Below are 18348 nucleotides of genomic sequence, written 5' to 3' on the forward strand. Positions count from 1 at the left end.
AAAATGTGCCTTGTTTGAAACTGAATCGTGCTTGTGGAAGTCTCATGAAAATGCTCATAACTGGATTCAAAATGACCAGTATGTCCACTTCTGCTTATTTCCAATGTTTTTAAAAGGTTTTTTCCCCCCTGTCTAGGACAATACATTTTGGCAATTGGGTGGCAGACTGTGTACAGCCTGCAACGGACTGTGGGTTTGGGGACTTTAACTCTCAGAATTTTCCAGCCCTCATTTTGATTCCTGGAACTGTAGTCCAAAAAAAAAAATCCCTTTGCCCCACAAAGGTAACCCAAAAACAGATCCATGCATTCCAAGTGCATTCTAGTTGTGAGTACATTCTGGTGTCAGAAATATGAAGACTTGTTTAGTCTATTGTCTTGGAATGAAATCCTTTAAACAAAGAAAGGAAGCTTCACTCGTCTCAGCCCAAGTCTCAGTCAGGAAGGAATTCCCTTGGTGGAAGAACAGCTCATTGCTTTAGAACTTTATTTCACCACACACCTTCATTAAATAATTATCTAAGGGGACACAATTTACAACCCTCTGGCTACTAGGTAATACTACCCAATTTGACTTCTATTGATGTGTTGCTTAGCATGCTTTCTTTAAAAATCAATCTCCCGCTTGACTAATAAAGGGACAACTGTATTTTCCTTTGCTTCTGTTCTTAGCCTTACAAGTGACCCTCTGTGTTGCAAACTGTGTTAAAGATAGACATGACTTACTGCTAATTTTCCTGTTTTCAAAGGTCATACCATAGTTTCTTCCTCACAGCATGTTTTTCTGATACCTGAGGAGCATCACATGCAAAGCTCAAAGTCTTCTAGGACTTCCTCTTGTTCTTGTTAAGAGTGAAAGCATCTAAAGGAAAATGTAAGCAATCTCAATACCATCTTGCCCAAGAACGCCTATGGTCTTCCTCTTATCCAACAAAAACTGAATATTCAAATTCTACTCGAACAAAGGGTGGATATGGATAGGGAAAACTAGGCATGCTATCAGAAATAAGCTACAGCATTCCATAAGTGTGGTTTTAAAAATTCAAATAACAACCAATGTGGGGAGGGGTCTGACTATCACTGATTTCTAAGGAAGAAGAGACTTTATGGGAAATACAGCAGGCATGAAGCCGCAATTTAGGCTACACCTAAATTTGTGGTCCTCTTTTCTAGTGGTCTTATTCTTTGAAAGGATGTATCAATGGAGCAGCAATGGAGCATTTCTTCCCTGCGCAAAGAACATCTTGGAGGGTCGATATTTTTGGCAGGGTTGCCTCTGGGTCTGAAAAATCCTCTCCCATGTCTGTTGTAATGCCAGTAATGGCGACTCTGCTTCCTAAAGAGAGGCCGACCAAGGACAAGATGGATGGATGGTATCCTTGAAGTGACTGGATTGACCTTGAAGGAACTGGGGGCAGCGCCAACTGATAGAAAGCTCTGACGTGGGCTGATACATGAGGTCACGAAGAGTCGGAAGCAACTGAACGAATAAACAACAACAACATTCCAGGTATGGTCTGACTAAGGCAGAATAGAGGGGTAGCATGACTTCCCTGGATCTAGACACTAGACTCTTGTTGATGCAGGCCAAAATCCCATTGGTTTTTTAGGCTGCCGCATGACATTGTTGGCTCATGTTTAACTTGTTGTCCACAAGAACTCCAAGATCTTTCTGAACAGACCAGGACAGAACCCTGCGTTTTTTCCTCTTATGACTTTGATTGATGGTCCTCCAATGAAAGAGAGACCTCCAGGTCACTCTGTTATCAATTTATCAAGTCTTATGAGCTCAAGAATGCAGTCTTCCTCTTGGCCTGCTGCCTTTTACCTTGGCATGCATCATTATCTTTTCTAGTGATTCGTGTTTTCTCATGATATGTCTAAAATAAAACAGCCTCAATTTTATCATTGTGACTTCTAGTACGAATTCAGGCTCAATTTTAATAGGAATCTATTTCCTTATCTTTTTTGGCAGTCCATCTTATCTGCAGAACTGTCTTCCTTCTCAAAGGCATTCCCTTGCATCTTTGTAAAACCCCCTAAGGAATGAGCTAAAAGAGATACAAGCCAAAATTCTATAGACTTTAGCACAGCGCTAACATACACCAATGTAGTTACCCTGGATCCCTTAGCTGTGCAAAGGTTGTTAAATGGACACCAAGGCCTTAATTCATAGCACAATTAATCGGTACTCCACCTATCAAGGCAGAAATAAGAGGGAGCTTGGCTGTGTGCTTGCTGAAAGACTGGTTGCACTGATGATTGCACTTAAGTAACATTTGAATATGGTCCAAAAGATCTGAAAGACTAAACATTCCTCTCTTCTGTCTTAGAAGATCCTCTGTGCTGACTGTGCCATCGCGCCTGGGGCTGTAAACTCTTAGTGAAAGAGGCATGGACGTGACATCTTTCCCCAGGGGATTGCTTCTTGCCCTCCTTTAGGGAGACTGGAACTCCCAAGGACCAAAACACTGTAGTTAACTCAAAAACTGGGTTTATTCTTCACAAAGGGGGTAAAAGAAAATATACATTACAGTCTTTGATTGTTTAAGTCCATGAAGCTTGTCCAGATCCCTCTTTCTCTGGCTGTGAATGCCGGAGCAAACTCAGCCTCAGTCCAATGACCTATATCTGAAGACAAGAGTCTTCCTCTGTTGCCAAAGGACTGATGTGAAGGCGCTTGAGACTCCTCAACATTGTTCAGGTTGGCCCTGAACATGAAGTGTGAGTCCCAAGGGTAAGAACCTCAGAATTGGTGCTGAGAGGTAACTTTTGAAGGGCTTTTTGAGCCAAGCCTCTCTTTCACGTCCATCCGATAAGAGAACTTGCTGATGGAATGAAAAGGAGGAAACACAGTCCTACTCCAGGAAGAGGTGGAGCCAAACAGTTTTGCTGAGTGAGCAATATAACAGGTACAAACAACATTGATTGACAGATATAAATAACCAATCCAACTACATTTACAGGATAAGGGCAAAATCAGGCATGATACAACAATTCAAATCTTGCAACTTATAGTTCCAACACATAGATGGCGCCACTCGCGCTGTCACACTCCCGGCCTAGATTTCCGGACTTTCGGAAATCTAAACAAAATGGAGTTAAATACCTTTAACTCTTATAACTTTAAGACTGTACGTCTTGTGAAAATAACTCAACCATGTCGCTAATAGACCTGTCAAATAAAAAAAAAAACCTTTTCGTTAGAGATGACCTTAACCTAGGCCTTGCACACTCTATTGTCAGAGCTAGGATACAATTTTGACACAATACCCTTAGCCCATTGGTGTCTATGAGCATCCTTTTGTTTAAGTAACATCAAATCCCCAACCTTTAAGTTGGCACTTAACAATCCAAAACCCATAGTTTCTCAGGGCAGACTCTGTAAATGACCTTCCTTGGTGTTTGACCTTTGCGTGGAAATGCTGTGTCAACAGCAGAGCTATGTGGCTATGGTGTGGCAAAATAACAGGGTTTTTAACACAGGATCTAATCTTTGCTCTTTTTAGTCTACCTCCAACCCTAAGGAGACCCTCATTGTCCAAGAAGGGGTTCAAGTCCTTTAAACAACTATTTTTGGGCAAGGATGCTTTTCTTTCTAGACAAGCTATTTCTTCTAAAAAACACTGTCTTTGAGTGGATCTCAGGATGACTGTTGAGGCTTTTGAAAGATCTTGGGGCTGAATTGCACCACTGTTTTTTGTAGTGATGTAATGTATGAGCCTGGCAATGGCTGCCTGAAGTCTAGTCCGTTTTGAAAATCTTTCAAACTTGGCTGGATTTAAACCTTGCCTTGATAAGTCTTGGCCATTGATGGTAGATTTGCAGGACTGAATTTCTGGCAACTCAGTGTCTTTGAGCACGGAGATGCTTTCTGGAAAGGAAGGATTTTGAAGACATTTGGGTCCAGTGATCCAGGATGACTTGGACAACTTTGCGGCTGATGTTCCTCGGGATATCACATCTGCCGGATTTTCTGAAGTGGATATGTAATGCCACTGCTCTTCTCCCTCCGCACACACGCTAGCTGGTTCAGCGTAGTTGCTTCTGAAGAGGTCTTCCACAAACTGGGTTATCTGGGTCTTTACCTTCGGATCCTTTAGCATCCTTCTTCTTAAGGACAGGAGACGATGAAGGGCAACATCTCTGTTGTTGGGTAGAGATGGTCTTTCCGGCTTGAAAGGTAAAGGTGCTATCCAATTACCTTCAGGGTCTTGAGTGACTTGGCTGTTCATCATCTCAAGGAACTTCTGTTCATTTTTAGAGAAGGCTGTTTGCTCATCTCTCTCTGTGACTTCGATGATGGAAGAGTAATCGGGCATTACTCCCTGGCAGCAAATTGAGATGTGGCTGGCACATCCTTGCATTAGTGAAGGCCTTTTAGTGACAGGCTGGAACATCTTGTTCAGGCAGACTGGGCCTAACACCGTCCATCCTAAAGGCAAATGCTGGGCCATGGGTGATCCCTTAGGACCTTCAATCTGGTTGCTAACACGGAACAGTGTAGGACAATCTGCACCGATAAGCATGACGATGTCTGTTTCCAAGTCCAAAGCTGGAATTAGACCTTGAATACCTTTGAGATGAGGATGGGCTTGTACCACCTCTTTCGTGGCTATCTGTTCTTTGTTCCTGGGAATCAGGCTGCATTCTATAAGGTCAGGAAGATCGTACCTGGCCTTTTGTCCGACAGGTGAGATTTTGAACTTTGTTGCAACTCTGCCATTCATCTTATTCTTTCCAGAACAAGTGGATATGGTGTATTCTATTGTCTCTGTATGAAGGTCGAACATGTCGAAGAACTCTGGGGTTGCAAGAGATGCATCACTTTGGGCATCCAAGGCGACGTAGACCCTTTTCTTATTCCATGGCTGCTTGTCTGGATACACCTCTGCCAGGCAGATTGGGTGGCAAATCCTGGGCTTGTGGCTATTTTGACAAAGCTTGGTGCAGGCAACCGCAGGAGCCTTGAGGGCTACCTGAGGTTCTGTAGGCTTTTGGTCTTCTTTGGTTTCTTCTTTGGCAGGAGAATTTGACTTTGCTTTGAATTGAGGGGAATCGAAGTTGTGCATTGCAGAGCAATGCTTGATGTTGTTGCAGTGTTGGCATTTAACCTTTTCTTTGCAGTCTTTGGAGAAGTGAATAGTGGCGCCACAGCATCTAAAGCACACCTTGGCCTTTTGAATTATTTGGAGTCGTTCTTTGTAAGGCTTCTTTGCGAACTCTCTGCATTCAGCTAGGCTGTGTGGCCTTTGATGAATGGGACAGGATATGGTGTTGTTGCTGACTGGTTGAGCAGAAGTTGCAGGAGTTGCGTCTGTCATCTTGACACTCAGGTTCCTTCTAAGATCTTTGCCCTGGGCTTTGTCTTCTTTGGAGGTCTTTTCAGGCTTTAGGTCTTGGTACAAAGCGAGAAGACCTGTTTGAGGGTCATTCCTCTCACGGGCTGCTCTAGTGACGAAATCCACCAAAAAGGTGAAGGGCGGGTATACATTTGCATTCTCCTCTTTGTACTTGAACACCTGTTTCCCCCAAGCTTCTCGAAGAGGAAAAGGAAGTTTGCAGACAATGGCACTCTGCGACGTGTGCTGGTCCAGACATGCTAAACCTGGCAGCTCTGGATTTCCTTTGGCTGAAGCTAGCTCTAGTAAAAGATCACTAAAGTCCCAAAGCTGTTTGCAATCTTTCATCTTCAGTGATGGGAACCTGTTGAGTCGATCCATGAGGGACGCTTCTATGTCAGTGCTCGCACCGAAGCGCTGGTCCAAGCGAGACCACGCTGTGGACATAGCTCTTTGGGGGTCTGCTACATGAGCAGCATAAAGTCTTTTTACTTGCTCAGCTGAGCTGGGTCCAACCCACGCCATAAGAAGGGACAGTTCTTCATCCGCTTCTAGCTTGAAATCTCGAATGGCCCTCATGAAGGTGATTTTCCACAGAAGGTAGTCATCTGGTCGGTCAGTGAATTTCTGGACGCCTTTGTCTCTGATGTCTCTTCTTGGATTTCTCAAGAGGGAACCCAATTGAGACTCCAGTGTGTAAGGGTACATCTGAGGAGTGTGATGTGGCCCGACGAAGTCAATGTTCTTCGGTTGAACACATCTTGTCTCGATGGTAGGCGATGCTGGGTTCAGCAGATTGCTGGCAGGCAGCACCTCTGAAGCCTTCATCTTCAGCGATGGGAGAATTGACTTGGTATGCAGGGATGAATGTGGTGGTTCACTCCCGGCCATGCCTTGCCAATCTGAATGGACATCTGGATGTTGTTGAAAGATGTCATCCTTTCGTTCCCAAGTAGACAGGTGGTATCTCTGAGGCCTAAGTAGAGGGATGGACTCTGACAGAGATGATGGCACTCTCCCGGCCGTGCTTTGCTGTACTTCTGAGGAATGGGCAGGCCTTGAAGTTGCGAACACTGGAACAGGTGAGCAATCTTCAAGGTGGCGAAAGGAGATATGACTCTGCACTACAGGTGATTCCAGTTGCAGATGTGCTGAAACCTTTGCTGTAGGCTCTTGTGTTGGCAGGAAACTAAGGTCTTCTTGGGTTAGTTCCTGTGATAGGGCTTTGGCTAGAACGTTAGCTCTGACTATCTTTTGTGCTGTGTCTCTTTTTACTTGAAGCAGATCTAGATCCCGTTGCAGCTCATCTTGCTTGGCTTCAGCCATTGCAAGCTCTATTTCTCTCTGGGCCCTGGCCTGTGCTAGAAGCAGTTTCTGCTTGGTTTTAGCCTGTTGAAGGAGGAGTTCCTCTTCATTGAAGGAAAGGTCTTGCCTAGCCATTTCTGCTGATGCCTGTGCTTCTAAAACCTCTTTTCTAATTTTCAAACGGACAGCCTCTCTGTTGTAGTGGGCTGCTTTGGAAGAAGTACTGATGAATGAGTGTGTGGATTGGGAGGAACTGCTATGCCTAGATGAATGCTTGGATTTATGGCTAGCATCATTAGATGGAATCTTGAGCAGACTAGATCTAAGGCTTACACATGGGGAGCCTTGAACCCTTTCTTCTGCACCTTTGAATAAGGAACTGGGCTCTGGTTCAGATAGAACCGCGCTGTAGCGCCTCCTCTCTTCTTGTAGGCTAAAAGAAATTTCCTTAGCCCTATCTAAAGACTCTGGAGTGCTAATTTTGTTCAGTACATAGATTATTTCTTCTGCAATAGCACTCCCATTATTGAAGGCCTTTACAAATTCTTGCCTAAGAATTTCCTTTTCCTTTGGGCAAAAGGATGCCTTTATTGCATCAGCTATGGTTGGCAGGTTTTGCCAAGCTCTGTTAAACCTCTGCCTAAGCTGGCCTTCCTGCTGCAAAAGGCAGAGCATTGTTTTCTCTGTGGGGTGCCTTTCTCTGACTGGGCGGGGGGATTTGACCCTTGTTTGCAAAATCTCATTGCTATGACTTGATATTCTGTAATTCAAAAGGAAACTTATCCCAAGTTTCAAACAGTACAAAAATGCAATACTATATAACTATACAATTAAAGGCACACAAAAGGGCAATGCAATATTTTAAACAAGACAATTAAAACAGCTGCTTAACTGGGAAGTTAAGCCTGGGCTTTCATAAGCTTGCAGCAGGCTCTGAAGAAATAGCAGGAACTGCAGAAGGTTGGAAATTTATTGCTTTACAAACTGAGTTCTGGAAGAGGCTTCTTTGGGCTGTAAAGGCTGGCTTCTGGAGAAATGTATCTACTTTGCAAAAAGCTTGATCTTGTGCAGTTGAAGAGCTGAATGTAGCAATTAGCTGGCTAGCTTGAGATGCAAAAAGAGCGGGAAACTTAGCAAATGTTTCAATTTTGCAAAGGCTAGGCTTCTAGCAAATGTATCCACTTTGCAGAAGGCTTGAACTTGCTGCAGCTGCAAGAGCTGGTGGCTCGAGATGCAAAAGAGCAGGAAAGCTTGCAAATGTCTCAATTTTGTGAAGGCTGGGCTTCCTTTGACTTCTTTATCTTTAGGAGACTATGGGCTTGGCAAATTTAAGGCCCTTTCACTCCTTCTTTTCCCTTCTTAGCACTTCTGGAAGGCTTCTTTCAGCAGTTCTGGAAAAGAAGGCTCCTCTCTCAGTACTCCTGGAAAAGAAGGCTTCTCTCAGCACTGCTGGAAAAGAAGGGTCCTCTCAGCACTGTGCAGTCGCGCCTGGGGCTGTAAACTCTTAGTGAAAGAGGCATGGACGTGACATCTTTCCCCAGGGGATTGCTTCTTGCCCTCCTTTAGGGAAACTGGAACTCCCAAGGACCAAAACACTGTAGTTAACTCAAAAACTGGGTTTATTCTTCACAAAGGGGGTAAAAGAAAATATACATTACAGTCTTTGATTGTTTAAGTCCATGAAGCTTGTCCAGATCCCTCTTTCTCTGGCTGTGAATGCCGGAGCAAACTCAGCCTCAGTCCAATGACCTATATCTGAAGACAAGAGTCTTCCTCTGTTGCCAAAGGACTGATGTGAAGGCGCTTGAGACTCCTCAACGTTGTTCAGGTTGGCCCTGAACATGAAGTGTGAGTCCCAAGGGTAAGAACCTCAGAATTGGTGCTGAGAGGTAACTTTTGAAGGGCTTTTTGAGCCAAGCCTCTCTTTCACGTCCATCCGATAAGAGAACTTGCTGATGGAATGAAAAGGAGGAAACACAGTCCTACTCCAGGAAGAGGTGGAGCCAAACAGTTTTGCTGAGTGAGCAATATAACAGGTACAAACAACATTGATTGACAGATATAAATAACCAATCCAACTACATTTACAGGATAAGGGCAAAATCAGGCATGATACAATTCAAATCTTGCAACTTATAGTTCCAACACATAGATGGCGCTACTCACGCCGTCACACTGACCTTTTCATTGTTATTTGATATCAAGTTAACTATGGTGGCCCTATGAATGAGAGAACTCTAAGAACCTTTATCATGAATTGACCTACTTAGGTCTTGAAAACACACAGGCCTGTCTTATCTGGTTGAGTTTATCTATATCAGGTTGAGGTTTTTATGAATCACAAGGAATTTATAACAGCAGATGTATAAGCATCAGGATGCAAATATGGACTGTCTTATTTTGCAGGCTGTTTTTAATCATATATTTTTGGCCATAAAAGCCAAATTCCTGAGACTCATCTTTCATTGTTTTTAAATACATCTTTTTAGGGAAGTTATTTTTAGCTGCAAAGATAGTCTGTAAGGATGTGGTGATCATGCCTGGTGGAATAGCTAACAGTGAATGCAACAAAGGTACATGTGTGTTATATCAGTGGTTCTCAACCTGTGGGTCCCCAGGTGTTTTGGCCTACAACTCCCAGAAATCCCAGCCAGTTTACCAGCTGTTAGGATTTCTGGGAGTTGAAGGCCAAAACATCTGGGGACCCACAGGTTGAGAACCACTGGTTTACATGTATGTATCTTAAAATCACCTATTGATCTTTGGCCACTCCATGAATTCCACAGGATTTTCTTAGGCAAGGAATATTCAGTAATGGTTTTGTCAATTACTTCCCACAAAACATAGCCTATAGCACCTGGTATTAGTTAGTGGTCTCACATCCCAGTACCAGTTGGGGTGACCTTGTTTAGCTCCCAAGATTAGACAGGATTTGGTAACTTTAGGTTTTTTAGGCTAGGCATATGTACCAATCACACATTTTAGTTGATTTCACCTTAGGGGCATTAGCTGCATCTCAGTTCAGAATTCTGAAGCTTCATATTTCCCATTGACTCTAACTGGAAATCGGTGAATGACTAAAACATTTTTCCTGTTTGACAAGCAAGGATAAAACTCTGCTGGGATTGGCAGAGGGGATTAAGTCTGCCCAAATCTCAGATAAATAAGGCAAAGATTTTTATTCATGATGTGTTTATGTTTTGTTTCTTATTAATAATGTTCCCCTTTCTTCTTAAAAGTTGTGGATGAAAGTTACAGGCACTTTGATCAGGCATGGATGAAGCCTATCTAGTTTCATATGAACATTGCAGGGAACTTTGTGCAAGAGCAATAGATATAGTTTGGAAACCCCACTTTTGCACAAATTCAGTTTCTCCCCCTACTTATTTTATGGACAATGGTCATGGAAAGACCATCATGAAAGTGGTTTTAGCTTTGAAACCAGCAATAGTTTAGAAAGATAAATGCAAGGTCTAGGAAGTTACAATGAAAGAAACACAGTTTAACACAAAAGTTTAATAAGGCATAGGATGATGGATGTGAAGCACTCAGCAGCAAGAACAGAAGGACTTGTATATTCAGGGGTTTCCAAGCAACCACCTGATGCTATGTCCTTCAAGGCCCCACAGACTCCATCAAAACTCCTTTAATGTTTTTGTTCCTGGCAGAGAGAGCTAGCAAAGAGCACAGTGAAACCAACATCTCATATATTACAACTAAACTATGGTTATACTTTCGGTATAGTGTATGACATAACATGACTCATTGGAAAAGGCATCAATGTTGGAGAAAGTTGAAAGCAATAGGAAAAGAGGAAGGTCACATTATAGACAGATTGATTCAATAAAGGAAGCTAAGATTGCCAGTTTGTAAGATCTGAGCAAAGTTATTAACCCATTCATAGTATTGCAATAAGTCAAAGCTGACCTGCCAGAGCAGAGCAACCACAATCCCTGCCTCACAGCACTGGGATTGGACAGCCCTAATCAAACTAGCAGCTAAAAAAAAGCAGATGCATCAGCAGGAATATAGTGTTGAGGTCAAGGGAAGTCATAGTCCCACTCTATTCTGATTTGGTCAGAATCGAGTGGGAATGCTGTGTCCAGTTCTGGGCATCACAATTCAAGAAGGATGTTGACAAACTAGGTGTTCTGAGCAGGTTTGGAAACCAAACCCTACAAGGAGCAGCTTAAAGAGCTGTGTAAAAGAGCATGGCAGGTGGTTGGATAGGATGCCGTTTGTAGTCTCCTCCAACTCTCTGATACTAACTGTTTACTGTACTTAGAGGACAGATCTGCCAGTCAAAAAATGATGCCTTTTCCTCCAAGCTTTTGGTATGCTGTCTTTTTCTATGGACAGATTATGAAGAAATTCAACAATTTTTATAGACTGACAACACGAGACCTTGAATTTTCACATGAAACAACAATGTAAGAACTCTGCTATTGATGCCAGTGTCACCTCACTTCTTAAACCATGTAGTGTCCTATCAAATCATTTCTGCGGTGCTGCGGATTGGGTGCTGAGCAATGATGACTACAGAACCTTTCCAGGTGTGGGGTGTATTGAAATAGGCAACTGGAGAGACCCATCATGACCTAAAGCAATGGTTCCCAACCTTTTTTTTTTTTTACCCAGGACCACTGGACCAGGGACCACTCTCCAACATTAGTATCAAAAGGGTTACGAATCAGTTTTTGGTCAACTTTAGGTTCAGTTTGATTATTTGGGGTGCTGATTCAGAAAATTGCATTGGAAAGATGCATCAGCTCTAGTTTGTGATATAGAACATATGTCATCCAGTAGTTGCCATCTGCTTGTCCACAGAAAACCATATTTAATCATCTAGATTTGAGGGGGGGGGAGGTTTGGCTGTGTTAATATCGGTGGATTTTTTTAACACTTGTGTAAAAAAAGGGAAGGGGGCTCAGGTTGAAAAAATACAAAAAGTGGAGTGTGAGATCCAAGAAACTGTCATTAACAGCTTTAACAACAACAACAACAACAACAACAACAACAACTTTGGGGGACTAAACAGGGTCTCACAAAGGGCTGCTTTCCCATTATAACTCTTGTTTTGGCAATGGAAGCTGATAATAATAATTATTTTTATTATTACTAGTACTACTTTGGAGGACTCTCCTTCTCTCTCTGGTTCTGAATGTAACGCGCTGGCATCTCCTTCCTTCCTTACTTTTTTCCCTCTCCTTCTCTCTCCTGCTCTCCTTCAATGGCAGCATGCTAACCCTGGCACATGCACCCTTGCAGTTTTCCCCCTGCATGTCTTGTGGACCTTATTTTAGGTCTCACAGCCTACCCGTGGGCCACATGGGTTAGGAACCACTGACCTAAAGAGATGCCCTCATCATCTTCAGTGCTTCAAAACCCCTTTGGTTGGCACACTGCCTGGTTTAAGAGGTAGGTTTTGGGGGTCACGTTTAGTCATTAATGACTGTAACCTCAAATTCCAAATGTTATAAGATCATAAATACTGCTTGCTGTTGTTTGCCTTCAAATCCCTCCCATTTTATGGGGACTCTAGAACTTATTATGGGGTTTTCTTGGCTAAGTTTGTTCAGAGGGGATTTACCTTTGCCTTCTTCTGAAGTTGAAGGAATGTGACTTACTCAAGGTTACCCAGTAGGTTTCTGTAGCTGAGCAAGGATTTGTACCCTCATCTCAAGACTTATAGTCCAACATTCAAACTACTACTTCACCCATACTCTAAAGAAGGAGCTCATAAATATCGAACAGGGTGCCATTCAGTGTCTCAGTTTCTGGTACCCAAATTTCCAAACCCAAAGGTCAGAGAAGGTTTGCATCTAATCTGGCTCTGAGTCTTGCTTTGATTCAGATATCTGAATCTGACTTTGAATCGTGAAGCTGAAACTGTGATGCACAACCCTACAGGGTTCTGAGTGCTAGTATGTATGTGTGTGTATATATATATTATGTATATATGGGCTCAGGCTGTGGCACAGGCTGGAGAGCAGCTGCAATGAATCACTGCAATGAATCACTCTGACCAGGAGGTCATGAGTTCGAGGCCCGCTCGGAGCCTATGTTTGTTTGTCTTTGTTCTATGTTAAAAGGCATTGAATGTTTGTCTATATGTGTAATGTGATCCGCCCTGAGTCCCCTTCGGGGTGAGAAGGGTGGAATATAAACGCTATAAATAAATAAATAAATAAATATGAATTTATGAGCATGTTTGTGCCCTGCATAACCCACTTTCTGACAAAAACAGAATAAACAATTCTTACCATGTGAATATATACACCTTTGTATAACGTTAATAAGTGGGAGAATAAACATTTTCTTTGATTTCCTTGTAGCACAGAATTGAAACAAAAGCCTTGCAGCCCCTCCAGAAATACTCATGTAATAGCAGGTTTGACCGCTGTATGTAACTGTTGGGGAAGATGATAGCATCGTCTTATCAGAATGCAGCAGTGCCAAGGTCATTGAAAAACCTGGGATGGCCAAGAAACAGAGATGGGAGGGGTGCAGAGAGGATCAACCTTTTGTCGGTGTTTTCTCCTCCTCCTTCTTCTTCCCAGCCTTTCAAAACTCTGAATCAATATCAAAGACCCGCCAGCCAGACAAAATATGCTCCTGACTCAATTTGTCAGTGAGATTTTGCTCTCTGAAATGACGCCTCCCGCCACCCTTGTTCTCCTTCCCTTCCTTCTTTCTCAGGCGCGTGGTCCTTCTGCTACCAGCCTCTGCAAGTTAAAGAGTCACCCTCAGCTGCTTGGAAGCCAGCCATATGTTTAACATGGTTTATTGTCAAGCTGTGGAAGCCAGAAGGGCTGTTTGCAAAAGGGTACTCAGTCATATCTGTGTTTACATATACAAGGGCAGACATACTTTTATTATGCATAATTGTACTCTCCTTAATGTAGTCACACATATTCTTTTTTTTTCTTTTTTTGTAAGGGAAGAAGAGATGCATGGCACACAGGAGAAGGGGAAGAAAGCACTCTTTAGTTAGGCATTAATATTAGCTTTTAAAAACTATTATGTGCATTGGGTGTGTTTTTGTGTGTATAAAATGTGTGTGTGTGTGTTTGTATCTCTGTGAATGACTCACACACCCATAAATATCTTTCTTTCTATTACTAGGAGAGCCTGCATTAGCAAAGCAGCCACTTGGCTGAGGAAATCTAGAGTCATTATAATCACCATTAAATCAGAATATATGAATGCTTAGGGCTCCATTACAGCAAAGCCTCCCCATCAGCTACTGACAGATGAGGATGGTAACCTAATGGCTGTGTGGCAATGGGGTAATTATTACCTCACAATGCTTCAATGTAGTATATCCTTCAACCGTCCTTATTTGGCAATCCTGATCAATCCTCTGTTTTCTCACTGTTTCAGCTGATTTTAAAACACCCCAGGTTCTCTCACCTCCTTTTACCCCCCCCCCCCCCCCCAAGCTCCTCAGTTTACTTCAGTTGCTGCAAATTGAGTTCAAAGTAAAAATGTGGAGCAGGGGGAGAAGAGGTGAAGGGATGGAATTCTCCCTTCCTAGTAGGTTCAGGTAAAAGCAAACTGCTGAAGCCTCTTCTACCTTGTGTGTTCTCCACCATTAATAACCTTTGGCATCTTGACAACACTCCGACATTGCTTGACCATGTGTGTCCCGGGTACCATCTGTGACATCCTGACTGGTCTGATAGAACAGCCTGGGATGCTGATCAGGAACCAGATATATGGATTAAGTTTAGGCTGAGATGAGTGTGGAGAATGTGGTGGGTGGTGAGGCGTGTATGTGGTGGGGTGTCTCACTGTGCAGGCGCTTGGCTGCAGGTAGGGACTGAGAGGCGCGCACAAGCTTTCCAGGCCTGCCTGCATGCCCCATGCCACACACACACACTCTCTCTCTGAAAAGAGTGTACTTGGCAGGATGCAGGCAGGCCTGGAAAGCGCTCACGTGCCTGTTCAGTGCCTGCTGCAGCTGAGAGCTGGCACAGTCACACACCCACCACACACACACCCAGAAAAGGCTGAAGGTCAAGTGGTTTCTTCCACCCTGTGCTAAAGTCCAGATGTGGGGTTGCCCGTCAAGGGAGGGAAGGAGGAGGAAAAAGAGAAGCGTACACACATGGAATTGCAGCTCCACACGAAGGCAGGCTTTCGTGTCAAGCTGAGTTTTGTGTGGGGAGGGGACTTCTTGTTTCGTGCTTCCAAATGAATGGAAGATCCAAAAACCCCCCGGAAGAAATGGTAAAAATGAATTAAATGCACATGTCTACTGTCTACACCTTGCAGTGATGAAGGAGGCTCCCTCATTTCCTACTGGCTGGATTTGAATCCTGTTTTGCCTTTGTTACCTATGCTTGGGATTTCAGGCAGTAACATAAAATGTCTTTTTGCTGAAGGGTGTTCAAGGGCTCCTTTACCTTTTTAGTCTCTCTGTCAATACCTCTGTTTCTCTCAACATACAAATAGACGTCAGCTATTCACTATCACAGGCATGCCTAGAGGCAGGTGTCAAACCCTCTTTCTTTCCCTCTACTCTTTATTCCCTATCAGTGATCAGCAACAATTTGTGCTTAATCTGAACCACATGTCTTGGAAACTATTGATATGACTTCACATCTCTATTCCAAATGATAGCTTTTGTAATGATAGCACTGATACAATGGTGACTCCTTCCTGTAATGTGACTTTTATTTGAATGGCAGCAAGTTTTAATTAAGTAAATCACAGAATGGAGGAAAAGAAATTCGGTGACAGCAGTTTCCATATTACAGCTGCTTCAACTACAGCCAGAGATTGTAGCTCAGGTGGATTAGTGCTATGTAGAATCTTGAGATTCATGCTCTGTATTGTCCCCTCTTGTATACTGGAACCAAACCAGTCCCCTGATTTTCCAAGAAGTTGGTGGTGATGAATTAAGTGAGATGAAGACTGCCTACCTAAAGCCAGGGATGCTAAATTGTCCTGATGCTAAATTGGTGCCTGACATCAGTAATGGATTGGATGAGAGAAAACAAATTGAATCTTAATCCAGACAAGACATGGGTGCTCCTGGTCAGTCGGAAGGCAGATCAGGGAATATGGATCCAGCCTGAAGACACAAGTCTGCAACTTGGGGGTACTGCTGGACGTGGTGTTGAACCTGGAGGCCCAGGTTTCTGCAGTGACCAAGAAAGTCTTTGCACATTAAAAATTTGTGTGCCAACTATGCCTGTTCCTTGAGATGCTGGAGCTGGTCAAGGTGGCACATTCCTTGGTTACATCCTGACTGGATTACTATAACACACTCTACATGGGGCTGCCTTTGAAGAGTGTTTGGAAACTTCAGCTGGTCCAAAGAGCTGCAGCCAGGTTGCTAACTGGATCTGGCTACAGAGAACGGATAACTCCCCTGTTGCAGCTGCTCCACTTGCTGCTAGCGTGTTTCTGGGAACAATTCAAAGTGCTGGTAGATAGCTCAGGTCAAGGCTATTTGGCAGATCATATCTCTCTGTTTGAATCTGCTCGGACCCTGAGATCCTCTGGAGAGGCCCTTCTTTTGGTCCCACCTCCATCTCAAGCTCGGTTGGTGAGAACTAGAGAGCGGCCCTTCTCTCTCATTGGCTGCCTCTCGACTCAGGAACTCCCTTCTTCCCAGGGAAGCCAGAATGGCCATCTCCCTGTTGTCCTTTCTGAGGCAGGCTAAAACCTTTCTTTCAGGCAGGCTTTTAAAGAAGAAGATCAAGTCAGGGGTTGTATATTGTTTTTTGTATGTCAGTAGGTTTTAAACAGTGTTAATGGTTTAAACTATTTTTCATAGTTTCCATGTTTAATTGCATTTTATTGTTCGTATATTTATTAGGTTTTAAATAGTATATTGTATTGTTTTAGTGTTGTTAGCCACATTGGGTCCATTATTAGATAGGAAAAAGTGAGATATATATATATGATGTTAATGTTAATCTATCAACTTTCATTCACCTCCAGAAAGGAAGACACTATATATCCATTTCCCCATGTAACTCTATAGCAGTGCTTGGAAAAAGTTCTATTTTTGTATGATAGCTCCCAGAATCCTCCCACCACATGGCCAGTGCTTAAGTTGGTGGTAGAATTCTGGAAATTATAGTGAAAAGACTTCTACACCTTTCTCAAGCTCTGCTAATGACTGTTCTGTCTAGGAGTTGTATTTTCACAAGGTCTTTAGCCTTCTCTGCCAAAGCGTGCTGTTGCTTCACCAAAGTACACTTCCTCTGTTTTCTATAGCAATTTAGCCATGGCAATTAAAGTGGAGCCAAATTGCATTACTTATACAATGTAGAGGCATGCTGATCTTCACAGAGACTTGTCCTTCTGCTAATGTCTTGGATTAATGTCTTAATCAAATGGGCTAAATTAAGTGGCATATGTCGGTTCCTCTCCATTTGCCCCACAGAGACTGTCAGCTCCCATTCTACAACGTAGAGCTATTTTTGGCAGGGCTCTGTGGTGCAAATGGAGAGGAACCGGTGTATGCCACAATGGCGGCAACACAGGAGGCTTCCCATGCTGCATAGGAATTAATAGGGGGAAGCCAGGTGACAGATGCTTCTCGTCATGTGATGAGGTAAGGGGGAAGCTGGGCGATGCAAGTTGTGGGGTGATGGGTTTCCCATGACCCGCACCAGAACCACTGGATTGTCACAATACATGACAATTCCAGTGACCAATGTGATAAGGTCGCACATCCCACAAAGTCTTTCAGACATATCGTACAACATATACCAATCAATCAAAACTTTATTACAGTCCAAAGGCCCTATTTGTTCAGCAATAAAAGGTGCACAACTGCAAACAGATTAATAAACTGATAAGACTAATTAAACGCAGGGCGACGTGCAATACAAGATGCAAATGAACAAGGGTAAGAACACTGCAAATAGATACAGGACATTGCTAATAGATGCATGTGCAACATTCAAGAAAAAGAGGCAAACAGGGACTGCAATTTCCCATTAAATGATATAAGGAATCATTTCTAGTAGGCAAGGGAGATTAGAGGGCATGTTCTGAAGTGGATCTGTTGTGCCAAAAGAGATCATTTGCAAAAATGTACTATGCCACAGCAAAAAGGGTAAAGCATCCATCTTTTGAGTCACAGTTTTCCACTCCTCTATAGGCAGCATTCTGTAAAAAGAGAAAATGTTGCTGGGAAGCAATAATATCTGTGTGGGGTTTGTTCTTTTTAAGCAGCAATTCCCTTCTTCTGTGCAAAAGTGTTCATCCTGGAAACTTAAGCCGAGGTGGGAAATTGACAGAGTTAATAGAAAGACATGAAAAGACAGGTTGGGATTGAACTTCCCCTATTCAATGAACAAAGTGCATTAGAAATTGATTTTCTCCCCCCTGTTTGCTATGGTTTCGTTTCCCCCTCTGGTGCTGAGAAGAAAGGCTTTGCATCAAGATGAGCTCTTCCAAAGAGAGAGCACAATTTGCTGAATGCATTCATTATTATTACAAGCATCTGAAAACTCTTTGCAATCATACTGTATTTCCCTTTTTGATTTTTGAAAAAAAAAAGGAAAGAGAAAATGGGAGAAGGATAGAAAAAGAAAACTGTTTTAAGCAAGGTAGTTGAGGAGGACCAATCAATTATCATACCTGCTTGTCAACCAAGATGGCTCATCATTCATCATCTGGACTCTCATACTGCTGCAGAGGCCCAGATGAAGTCTTCAGGAAGAAATGGGGTAGGT

Source organism: Anolis carolinensis, chromosome 2, assembly GCF_035594765.1.
Source record: "Anolis carolinensis isolate JA03-04 chromosome 2, rAnoCar3.1.pri, whole genome shotgun sequence".
NCBI lineage: Eukaryota > Metazoa > Chordata > Lepidosauria > Squamata > Dactyloidae > Anolis > Anolis carolinensis.